The sequence below is a fragment of the Temnothorax curvispinosus genome, unplaced genomic scaffold (assembly GCF_003070985.1).
Source record: "Temnothorax curvispinosus isolate PA1 unplaced genomic scaffold, ASM307098v1 QBEX01005182.1, whole genome shotgun sequence".
Lineage (NCBI taxonomy): Eukaryota > Metazoa > Arthropoda > Insecta > Hymenoptera > Formicidae > Temnothorax > Temnothorax curvispinosus.
Genome location: NW_020214962.1, coordinates 88,138 through 101,281, shown reverse-complemented (window position 1 = coordinate 101,281; position 13,144 = coordinate 88,138).

Sequence of the window (13,144 nt, the reverse complement as noted above, 5' to 3'; positions counted from 1 at the left end):
CTCTCTCTCTCTCTCTCTCTCTCTCTCTCTCTCTCTCTCTCTCTCTCCTCCTCCTCCTCTCTCCCCTCCTCGTTGCCTCGCGATTCCGCGAGATCAAATACTACATAACCAGAATGGAAGGATTAAGGGTTAAGGGTTAAAATCCGTACTGCGTGTCGCGGGAGCGGTAAGCTCCAAAAGCGCCGGCCGCGCTAAACGCGACGAAAGCCGTCGATGTCTCTCTCCTGATGGCGCGAGATTGCGACTGCCGCGAGTTGGTCCGAGGTCGAGGAACGTAGCGGGTTTAATTTCGTTGAGTGCACCCCCGTCGACTGATCCGGTTGTCCCCCCGCGTGCGCGTGAACACACGCGCGTACACGCGCGCGGAAGAGTGTATATACACGTGCGCCGCGCTCGTGAGCTGAGTTGAGGAGCACCATACGAGGGAATCGAAGCGAGCGCGTTTACGTGACACGTGGGTGTACGCTATAACAATCCTTATACGAATGTCTGCGTGGTAATTTGTTCGCGTGGAATTTGTTCGCGGTAGACATTCGGATCGGGTGTCCTAGTGGTTGCGCAACTATAATTTTAATTACAAATCTTTTTATCGATTAAGGCTCTCCTTAACTTACAGTCAGAATTGCAAACCAAAGCGAAGATCTTGTCGCGCGGACCAGCTTTTGAGAGATGATTGGATAACAATGCTCATTTACCTATATACGTTCACCATGCACATGTACTGAAAATGGACTTCGCTCTTTCTCAAGATTTTAAATAAAATTTAATTGTTACATTTAACAGACAATGTTAGAAGATTTTAATAAATCATAATTGTTTTCAAAAATTCCTTTATCCTTCGACGTTAAATAATTCTGTAACTAACGACATGTGATGAGTATTGAAACAATTGTTGTCCTTTCTAGTTTATTATCAGTATCCAAAGAAAAGGATATGCGATTTCGCTGCGTTCATGTACATATCTCCGCAACGACATCGTATTTGAATACGCGTGTAATGAGTAAACAGAGTAAATTCATACGGACGTGCTGACTGAATACAGACGGAGTCATAGACTCATGTGGCGATATACGTGAATACGTGAGATCAAATGTATGTAGGTAGGATCAAGTGTACACGGTATATACACGCGTGTATATACAAACATAATATACAAGCCCTTCGCAAATGCTCTTTTCGATGCGAGCTGCAAACAATGTACGCGCCATATATTTTGCACGTAACGAGCTCCGTTTCTCGACAAAATCTAAAAAAAAACCGATTATTTTTTTTACTTTTGACATAATTGAATACATAACGATACTTTACTCAGTGCATAAAAGCATTTTCTGTATATAATAAAAAGCAGGAAAAGAGGAAGCATTTCGTATAATAATTTCGTAATAATCCTGAAATTCTGAAGTTCACTCATACATGGAGTACCGGCGTTAATCCTGTAATCGTACGATTATAATTGATTTTTACTTGTCATTATTGGCACGGTTTTTCACGTAAAAAATCCGTTTACTAAAAGCTGTACGAAGCCTCCAATGCGTGCATTTTTTCCAGCAACAAGAATGAAATACAAAATAATCAGGTCCACCGCGCGCGCGTAAAAGCGTGCGCGTAGACAAGCAGCCGGGTTAGATAACACACGGAGAAATGCCCCGTAGCAGTGATTCACCTAGCTACAATAAAAATATGTCTCGCTCTCCAGCTTCAGCCAGAATCAACCCCTGTCGAGCGGAATAGTGGGAGGTATAGCAGTGCTGGCGGCGGCAGCGGCGGCGGTGGCGGCGACTACGACGGTGGTGGCTTAAACCACCCTGTACACGCCCGGCGCCCGAGGGGTAGGTAGGTTGGACTTGGGTTGGCCGACCAGCCAGCCCGTGGGCGCCATTATTGACCATCGGTCTTGATTAGCGCTTGATACTATCCCGTTCCGTGTGCTTCTTGCGGAACCTTCGACGCCCGCGGAAGTTCGGACACGCTTTTCCTCATGCCGCCCTGTCAGCCCCTTCTGCCGGTCGCGTTATTAATAATATGGCCGTATGATTTATCGCTCGCGTTAGATGTAAATGGGTTAAAGCATTTGCTCGGATATTCTCATTGTATAGATTCTACACGTCGACTGTAATCTTGGAAAAGTTGAGAAAATGAAAAGTTTTTTCTTTTGGCAAATTGTCTTGAATGCATATTTTTTTATTTAATAAAAATTTCCGTATAATACGTAACTTAAAACGAAGAATATACGTAACACATAATCCTTATTTTTGAAAATATTTAAGATGAATTTAAGACTTGGAAAGATATTAATTCTCCAATTATATATGTATATATTTTGACAGATATAAAAGAATATAAATATCATACTGATTGCAAAAGATTCTAAATTTTCATTTATTTTTAAGATAATTCTTTTGAGGTATACTGTTTATACAATAAATGAATAAAATATTAATATAAATATAGAATTTTTTTTCAAACTTTTTATAGACGGGGCCGCCTGATATTTCTACTTCAAATTATTCCTGCGCATATATACATAGAATTATTCTAACACCCATAGTTTTAATAATGCAGATTAAATATAAGGTTAATAATTATTGCAATTTAACTGAAAACACACACATTATTGTGTGTGTGTGTGTGTATACTTATATTAATAAATTTTTGAATTGCTGAGAAAACCACTAATTTCTTATACTCGTAAAACAAAATGTTATAACCAATGGTTATGATCCGTTTCTCCCTCTTTTGTCATTCTTTTTCTCAACTCTCTAGTAACTTTTATAATAGAAAACCGGTAGAAGGTTGATATTGATAACCCCGCTATAAACGTCATGCTCGTACGTGCATCATCGATCTTCCTCCCCATCGCATCGTCTCGTTTATATCGCGAAATCCGTATACAGAAATAAAATACAGTCGCAGTAAATATAAAATTTGGAAATAAAAATCTAAAAATAACATTACAAACCTCTTCGCAGATCTCTTAAGAGCATAATTATATTAATTTGTTAGATATATCTGCCAAGCATATTATGATTAAAATACAATGATACTTTATATAACATCTTGATTCGAGTTATTTCTGCAGGTCTTTCCATAAAAAGAACTACACATGTAAGCGAAATATTTGCAATTAATGTCAACATTGAAATTATTTTTACAGCTGTTATATTATTAAAGTCAATAATTAAATCAAATATTCATAAATTTTATCGTTAATAATAAACTATTTTACTTTCTAATAATAAGTATTTAATTATTTTGAATATATCACACAGAGCTATTCAAAACCAGCTTAATATCCTTGAGTTTTCGTAATTAACTCCAGATATGTACTCATTTTGATATTCCATGATTATGAAGTAAAATTATTTATTCACTTGCGTAATATTATTAAACGATAAAAATATAAAAAATTAAACAGGATACTAATCAGAAAACCCTAATACTCGTATCTATGTCTTTATCTACCTACTTCATTATTTACTTACAAATTTAATTGCGCTTTAATTTGAAATTGATATTTATACTGAACATAACTTTAAATTATTATGAATAGAATATAATTGAAAATATTAAGCAAAGAAAGTTTATTGAATTATCCAAGACTTTTCTTCTGTACCCTCAATGAGAGTCTGTACATCTCACACATTAACTTCCGAACATTAACATTCGCACCCGTATGTCGGTCATCTTCAGTCACAGTCGGCCGTATTCTTTTTTCCTCCGAACGGGAAGCGAGGTCCATCGCGCTCGAGCAAGAGATAGCCAGCCCCGTTGGCTTTCGTATCGTAAACCATCTACGAAATCTTGCGCGAGATCGTAGCTCGGTATGCGTTCCCCACGTGTTCCGCCTCGCCGCGAGCAGGCAAGGGGGGCACAAAACGTCACGCGCGCGCGGGGCGCAGGCGTGCCGACGGCTCCCCCACCGGTGATTCCCCTCTTCGAGGTGGTGTTCGAGGTGGCGGCGGCGCGGCGGCGGTGGTCTCGGTGGTGGCCGAGTACGGTGGGTAGGGTGGCAACCTCTCCTCCGATAGCTGCGTACGCGATTTCGGACGGTACGTCCGGTGGGCGACGACCACCTCTCCACCTTCCGCGCGTCCTTCGTGCCCTCCGTGAGCCGGGTTCCTGCTGGCCTCCGGTGTGCGCTGAGGCTGATGCCGGCACCATAGTACCGCGGCACCTGCTAATCAAATCGCGTGCATTCCACGATTGCGTCGCACGATCCTCGTCGAGGGATCGGAAACCGAATTTGTGTCCACAGTGCCGATGAGTTTTGCTCGAAGGAGACTTCGGGATAAAGTCTCGAAATTTTCATATCGATACGGTATCGTCTCTCGCCGATTGATCGTTACCACCGCTACTCTCCTCGAGCGAGCAGTATTTACGTTGAAAATTGAAGAATCGCCGCTTGTATCGGATAATCGGATGACGACTTGTCGTTGAAAAATCAGTAGATAAATTCAGTATCAGTGAATTTTACGGGACGACTCAAGGAGACTCTCTGGGATAACACCGTTGTGCATCAGATATCCGCTGGATGATCTTGCTGGATGATCAGCTTAATATATACTTGTTATAGTCATTTCTTGTTCAAGAATATATCAGTGAGCAATTAAGCAAGATTCAAATTAGTTCTTTATGTTACTCAAGAGCTTCGGAATCTGAAGATCGTCAAAGGACAGTTACACCTGTGGGTACGAGACGTCATTAATTCGCATGGCTTAAAATCTACCGCGATTATCAATATCCAAGCGTCAAACTGCTAAACGCAAGATGCGAAGATATCGAGCCGAGCGGGAACGATCAGCGACGTTCGTCGAGGAGTGTCATCGAACGCGCTCGTAGAGCCGGGCCGGGCCATCGGGACGGGTCCGCTTCACCGATGCGAAGGAAAAAACGGGCAGGACAACGTGGCAGGTCGAAGATCGCGATCAGGAGGCCGCGGAATTCGGCGTTTCTTACCGACGGCCGGCGAGGCTGACCGCATATTCGGGCCGAATCGCCGAATCAACCGGACGGGGAACGGCGGCCGGCTAGATCGGCCGCGGTCCATCGCGTTTTTCTCCGCGTCGGCCGGTCGGACGATTTACGTCGGGCACGACGCGAGATTTACATCGACACGCGCGTAAAAACCGCGCGTCTCGCTACCGATCCGCGCGGCGCGGGCAACGATACTGCGACTCGATGCGTCTCGAGGGGGATCGAGTCCCGCAGGAGAGACTTGGAGGCTTCCAGTTTTATCAACCACGATCGAGTATACTTGGCGTTGAAAGAAAATTTTAGCCGCTCCGTGGAATATTGATCGAGATATAATTGGTGTGATCGCGTAATTGTAAAAAAAGATCGAGGAAATATTTGGATAAGAGATGAATGCAGCCGCGGGAAGCTTCGATAGAGAAACGAGAAATATGTGATTGTAGATTGATCAAATGTAAAGAACGCGTACAGATATAATTGTTGGCAAAGGGATAATGGGAATTAGAAAATTTTTCAGAAACAAAGTCAAAAAAGAATATAGCATTGGTATTTAATACAATCTATATTCAAAAGATTATTGTCTTCTTATCACGATCAATAGAAAAATGGCTCAATGTGCAAGCATGCATTTTTATTAATTGAAGCTTCATTTGCATCCTAACTTTAAGCGGAATAACTTCAAATTCTTTTCCTTAAGATTATTTGTTTCAAATTAAAGAACATCGTTGTGGTTCTGTTGCAAAATAAAACAAACGTCTCGAGTAAATGGTTTCTCGTGTTCAATACTTCTTCAAAAACGTCAACGTCGTCGAGTAACGTGTAACTTTCGAAGCTGAAGGATAAGTAACGAAATCGCGACGCCCGGCGAGATCGGCGCGATCGGTGCTACGTATTTCAAGGTTACGAGATAAACCGGGTCTCGCGAGCGGATCCGATAAGCGGCTGGCGATCCGTCGGTTCTCGGGGGCATCGACAAGTGTGCGGTTGGCTGCAAGCCCGTACGGACCCTGCCGGAAGACGCGCGGTGCGTCGACGGCGACGGCGATTTCCGGCCCAATCGAAGACATCGGAGCGACGTTGGCCCGGCACGACGCGATCGCAAGCTAGAAAGAACTCGGAAAACACTGTACCTAACATCCGAAGCGACCTAGATTGGTCGAAGTATAAGGAAGCGGTATAAACTTCGCGATCTCTGATCGGAAACATCTTACATATCGCGAAAAGTGTTGAAGAGAAATATAGAAGGTGGTGATACAAACTTCGAATTATCGACGTGATTCACGTTCCTCAGCATTGTTCGTAATATATGACTGTCCAATTGCATTTTTTCGCCAGCAACAGCAAATGCAAGTGATTTGACATCCAAAAAGTGAAGGTTCTACTCCGAAGACGAAGATATCGTGATCACGAAGACTCGGACTCCAACTAGATGACGTACGCCGAATGTTTAACGTGAGACGATGTTGACAAGTGTGTCAAAGTAGAAACGTAAGAAGACATAAATTCGACCTCATGTACGCCGAAAAGAAATCGTGTCTAGAAAATCGCATACACTTGTCGAAAACCAAGTGAGAACATTGACAATAACCGACTTGTAGATGGTAGTATAGGTGGAACTATTTACAAACAGCCCATTCAAGTCTCGTGCAACGAGCTCGTAAACGAGTCCCGAGCGCAAAGAGCGTAACTTTGCGCAAGAGAAGCGTTTTCGTGACTTCGTCGTTTACGAGCAATCGCACGAATTTCGCGACGAAATTGGCCGCGTTCGAGAGTCCTCTTCAAGATAAAGCGAACGACGAAGACGACAAAACGATCGTTCGTCATAGGCAGGTGAAATCGGCGTACAAATTCTTAGTTGAAGACACTATGTAATAATTATTTGTGCAGCTTCCTTCGTTCGAGCATTTTCGGGGCGCGTTTTCAGAATCGAGAAGATTTAATTTATATCTAATAGAAGTAACGAAAGTAAAATTGCTTGCGAGAGTGTCACAAGAACTGTATTCTGTTTCCTCAGTGCACCGTGTTAGCGATAGCAAACGAAGTGATAAAAAAGTGGGAGTGAATCGGTGAGCTTTCGAAGCGGCGTTAATAGTCTTCTTCAGCTTCGGCAGACCTCTGAGAAATTCTTTATTCAATGATGAACTATCGTGCTTGAATTTTCTACTAAATGGACGCTTGTTTTGGGATAATCTCCTGTTGAGATATCTTGTACATCAAGTGAGCTCGATAGCTTCAAGAGACAGTTTAAAGATCAATAGCTATACATCGTGCAATGTTTAAATGACGATGGAAGATACAAACAACAAATCTCCTGAGAGACGCGGCTTCTCATTGCTGTTTCGCCGACTGCAACATGGCAGCTAAAACGTGCTTCCTTTGATTTGGAGATATTGTAGAAATTTAATAATTTCATCTTTAGCGAGGAAAGTGCCTTGATGCACGACTGTATACTTCTATGCGCGGGAGATTCTCACTTCAAGAAATCCCGCGGCGAACCGCTTTCGCATAATCCGTATTAAAATCTCCGTCGAGCAATAGTTCAAGAAACTATCCAGCTACTCCGTTAATTTTCTCCTAAACCAGAACGGTACCGAACGCATGTATTCCGTATGAATCATCTTTCAAGTATCTCCAGGGTGCAACGATTGCAACGAATTTATCCCCGTCACCGTTCACCGCTTTGCAGTCGATCTGGAGCATCAACCTGCGTAACTTGATAGAAATCGTCGACATTGTCCAGCGTCGTCGATCTCGCCGTCCACGCGAAAACAGATCATCGGTCTCAGTGAGCTAATCGAGCGAAGAAGGCGACTGTCTCGCCGGGAATTGCTCCTCGACGCGGTTGCACGAGCTTGCTCTTAGACTGGAGCTGTACTTGCCGTACGCACCGCTGCCGGGGGGCGGCGGGATCCTCCCGGCGGTGAGCGGCAGCGGTGCTTCCGGTGGTTGTCGTCCGGTGCTGTTGGGTGGTGTCGACCTATCGATGTCGGCGGCGGTGCAGCCGCCGGTCGCGACGCTATCGACGAACCTGGCCAGCAGCGGCCCGATAGCGGCCCACAATTCCCTTCACCACACGTCGGGCGGCCTGGCCCTGCCGCTCGGGGCCGCCGCCGGCCCGCCGGTGATGATGCCGCGTCCGCCGCCGGGTGCGATGCCGCCGCTGGGACCGACCCTGCCGCCGACCCATCAGGACGAGGACCTGGCCGACGCGGCACCTAATCAGGACGTTCTGCTGGCGCTCCTCGCGAGAAACAAGAATCTAGAAGGTGAGTGCAAGAAAATTATATGGAAGACCTTCTGAAAGCAGCAACGATTAACGGAAGCAGCATTGACTGCCTCAGAAATTGTCAAACGTAGAAGTCATTAATTTTCTTACTTGCTTGTAGGAAATTAAATTTTTGATTATGAATAATGAGTCTGAAAGATGAATGGGAAAAGGTGACATGTTTATGTGAAAGCTCTGGGACCGGATCTCCTTAGGGAGAAAAATGATTGACAATGTCTATTATTATCCATAAAAGAAGATATTATACATATGTCATTAAAAATAGCAGTTATTAACAATTAGCAAAAGGATTATGTTCGACCCAACTGGCAAATTTTATTGTTCACAAAACGCTACGTTTCGACCACAGGTTTCGGTCCTTTTCAAGCGTATAGAAACTCACCAATATTATTAGTCAGACATAATGCCCAAACTACGCCGAATCTAAAAAATATTTGTGCGTTATTCACAGAAGTAAAATACAATTTAAACGGCATTTTCGTTATTCGTTTATGTCGAAGGACATGTCAGAGCCGTGCGGTGGTAAAATTTTAAATTTATTTTGTCCCTAAAAATATAAATTGTATATTACTTCTGTGAATTTAACGCACAAATATTTTTTAGATTCGGCGTAGTTTGGGCATTATGTCTGACTAATAATATTTGTGAGTTTCTATACGCTTGCGAAAAGGACCGAGACCTGCGGTCGAAACGTAACGTTTTGTGAACAATAAAATTTGCCAGTTGGGTCAAACATAATCCTTTTGCTAATTGTTAATTATTCACTGGCGATTGAAGTTCTCCGTTTTAGCAGTTATTAATTTGTGAATTATTACATTATTTGAAAACTTAGAAAACATTGTCTTATACCAGAAAATAAATTATTTGCATGAATCGATGCTTTTTTTCATATAAATAATTTTTTCTGATAATAGCGATTTTTCACGGTTTAGTCAATTTTCTATATACATTTAAAAATTAACAACTGCTATTAAAGTGCATTTATAAATATTTCCAAAAGGAGATATAAAGTAGCCAATGATAAAAAAAGGCAAACTTTCAAAATGTAATTATTAAACACTTAGAGTTTTATATAACTCGTTAATCTTAAAATGACATATCAGCGAACCGATAGCTGCGAATATTATCAGAGATTATTTTCGGGCAGAATCAAGATTGCTAATGTAACTTATGCAACGCTCGCGTGTATAGACGACGTTAAAGAAGCTGTATTGTGGAAAGATCATTTTTATTTCCTTCAGCACAAAATTCTCGTTTTCCTCAACACAAGAGCATATCTATTCTTCAAAGCAATACATTAAAAAAGTTATCGTCCTACGGTGATGCATCGTTGCAAATGCGCGTTATATGCTGAGCACTCCTTTTCTGTTACGTCTAAGTTATCACGATGATTATTCAACATGTCGACGCTTGTGAAAAAAATAAACGTAAATTTTCACACATATGAAGATTATCGGTATTCTTTTAATTTGTGTGTACTAGTTGAAAGAAAAAATAATATTATACTATTAAAGTAAATCTTAATAATCATTTAAATTTATATCATCGCGATTTGATACTTTATTAATGAATGTTTATCTTTGTAATACAATTAAACATATCCGAGAAGTGGATTTGTAAAAATAAACATTCTCTTTTTACCATTTTCTGCTGAGATATGAAATGTAAATATGAAATGCATTATCAGCGTAAACATTAGACTCCATTTAATTATTATCGCTCGATTTTTCGTTACGTTCGTTGACTCGGAAACTCATCCGCGGTATTTATTTATCCGCGAGATACAACTGCCAATTGTAAAATGGCAATTAACATCGAAAACAATTTATGCGCCGAAGCGCCATGATTATAACGGCGGAAATTAGTAAACGCTTGGACAATTGCGCCGGTCATGGTAACTCCGATCGTGAGCTTAGCTTCTTCAATTTACGATGCGTATCGTTTGACATAATTTCTGCACTCAATGACTCCGATATCGCGCAATATCGAAACTGCCTTAAAATTCTCGCTTAGTCATTACGTGAACAGTGGCCGCTTTTTGATAATGTTTCCATCGGCGATCGATAAGATTAATAATCCCTATCTAAAAATTCGCTATCGCGTCCATGGCACACCGTCTTATTGTTTCTCTTTATCGATTTTATGACGTCGTAATAGTGAAGCCAGTACGATATTTTAACAAAATGACGTCAAATATTATTGATTACCAGCACTTAAGTCCCCAGCAACGAAATGTCTTTGACCAAAGTTGACTTTAAATACTGAAGAAATCTTTTGCGAACAGTTTCATATTAAATTATAGTTAAAATCAAAATTAGTTTTAATTAAATTCTTTGCAAATATAATATATTTTTCTTAATTTTAAAAACAAAAGTTCATAAATTTAACATCAGATCGGTAATATACAATTGAGTTTTTCAGATTTTGTATTATTTATTATTATAAAATTATATTAATCAATATCATAATTCACACACAGAGAGAAAAACATTTTGAGAATTTTTTATCTTAAAAATATTAAATATTTATCTTGCCGTAAATCGTCTGAATGTAATTTTACTCATATGAAAATAATAATATATACAAATTATAAAAAATATTTATGATTGTACGCGCGCACAAGATTCTATTCTTTTTCTTATCAGAATATCTTGGTCTTATTAGAACTTATATAACTAGATGTTACATATTTTAATTTAATCGCAGAATAGTCGTCTATATGTATATAATTTTAGAATGTAATTTATTTTAAATTTAATCAATCCTAAAAAAATAGAATATAAAAATACAAATATAAACTTAAATTACTTGGTTATAATAAACTTTGATCATATGGTATATAGTTTAAGTTGGTATAATTAGGTGCAGTGCTGTTTAATCAACTTATGTTAACGTTACGATGTTATACGATAGTTCTACAAAATTACAATATTACAAACTTTTGATTGCAGAATGTAATAAGTGCCTGTGTAGTCTATAAAATTTATAAATTTTTTTTTCATTTATATATAGGAAATAATTTAACTCTTTTTAAACACATTTTTGACATATTTTTTAAAATCTAATATTTGTTTTATTACAAGATAAAAACTCGCTTTACGAGAACTAAATTAAATTTATATTATTTAACAATTGTATTATATATATTATACTTTATTTGTCTTATTCAATAACGGTCTCTCTTTATACGATCTTGAAATGACGTGGAAAATATTTCATATCTTGTTATCGTGAAATAAACTACATTTGATCGGTTGTATTCAGGGCCACGAGATATCATCTTTGTGTACAGCTAGAATAACATCCGCTATTTTTAATGTAAATTGTCAATGGCACACTTTATTTTCTGACATTGCAGATAAACGTTGCTTCTTGATGCAAAACACATTTGTATCGGAAATGTATCGAAGTAAGACTTTATTTGTTACGAATTTCAAATTTTTGATATAATAATTGAATGAAAAGTAAGATTGATTATTAGGTGCTGGGCGAGTCTTTCATTATCTTTTTCTACATTTCTAAAATTTCTTGAATTTTTTATCCTTTGTAATTCGAAAGTCGTTGCTTTATTATTTCTGTTAAGCATATAATACGATTCCAAATCGATTCGAGAATCAGTGAAATAAAAGGAAATGCAATGTAAGACACTATATCATGACGTTATTTAAAAAAGACACTTTTACTTTTAGGCCTTTTAGCTCCTCATATACATATGATAGGAATTATCAAATAAATATTAATCAGCTGAGGGTGATGTTAGACTTTATAGATCTTTGCTCGGCTTTTACTCATCTCACCTTAACCACATCACTGTCCGCCATTTTTATCCTCCTTTTCCTCCTCGTCCTCCGCCACGCGCACCTCACCTTGTCCTCTGAGTTATTCATCCAGTCGATCTCGGTGAGTGGAGCAAGGTCGATGGCTTCCTAAATTATGAATGTCCGCGGCTGGAAGACACGACCTCGCGGCAGCGACGTAACGCGGAGTCGACGACCGATTTTCCGTATGAATATTCACGGCGGATCGCGCGAGTTTAGCGATAATTAAGTTCGCCATCCATAAACAGAGACTCGTGACCCCGTAACCCTTTTAGGATTCGAGAGTGTGAGTTATATTTTACGCTTATTACGAATAACCGAGAAACTAGGACCCGTGGCTGTTGGGACTCTTTTGATTTATCAATTAGGGTAACGACTGACTCAGAGTTTCTCAACTTCGTTCTTCGACTATGTCGACTCAGAAATAATAATTTTTATAGATTATCTTTCCTAATTAACATTTAAATTAAAACATATTTCTAAATATAAATTTAATATATATATCTATACATATAACGTTACTAAAATTAATAAATTTCTTTTATTTCAAAAACATTTATCGTACAATTTCGATTAAACTGCAAGAATCTGTCTAAAACAGATATCCTTGCTATTTTAATCTACAATAAGATTCGAATTTTCTCCGAGATCCGTTCCGAATTCCAATCTTCGCATTTAGCGTCGAACGTGGTTCGAAATTGACTTGTTAGAAGAAAAACTGAATACATCTTCAAATCCAGTCGGACCGATTATTAGCGTCATAAGCACGATGTAAGAATTAACACCTATCGCGAAAAGGGTGGACTCCAACCGGTCGTTTCGCGACCCAGAGAAACCGATCAACCTCTGGCCGGCTAAAGCGTTTCTAGGTAATAAAGAGAGCGGCGCGGAGTAGTTCGCGGCTCCGCTTTTGTTAAAAGGGCGCGGCGAGGGTGGCGGATATTTTAATAAGGTAAGTGCTGCAAGGCCGGTTGCTATGCCATTGGGGCGGTTTAATCATGTAATGTGTTCGGAGGCTCGGCCGTCCCACAATCGATATACGGTATTGCTTCGGGCACGACGTGGCGCG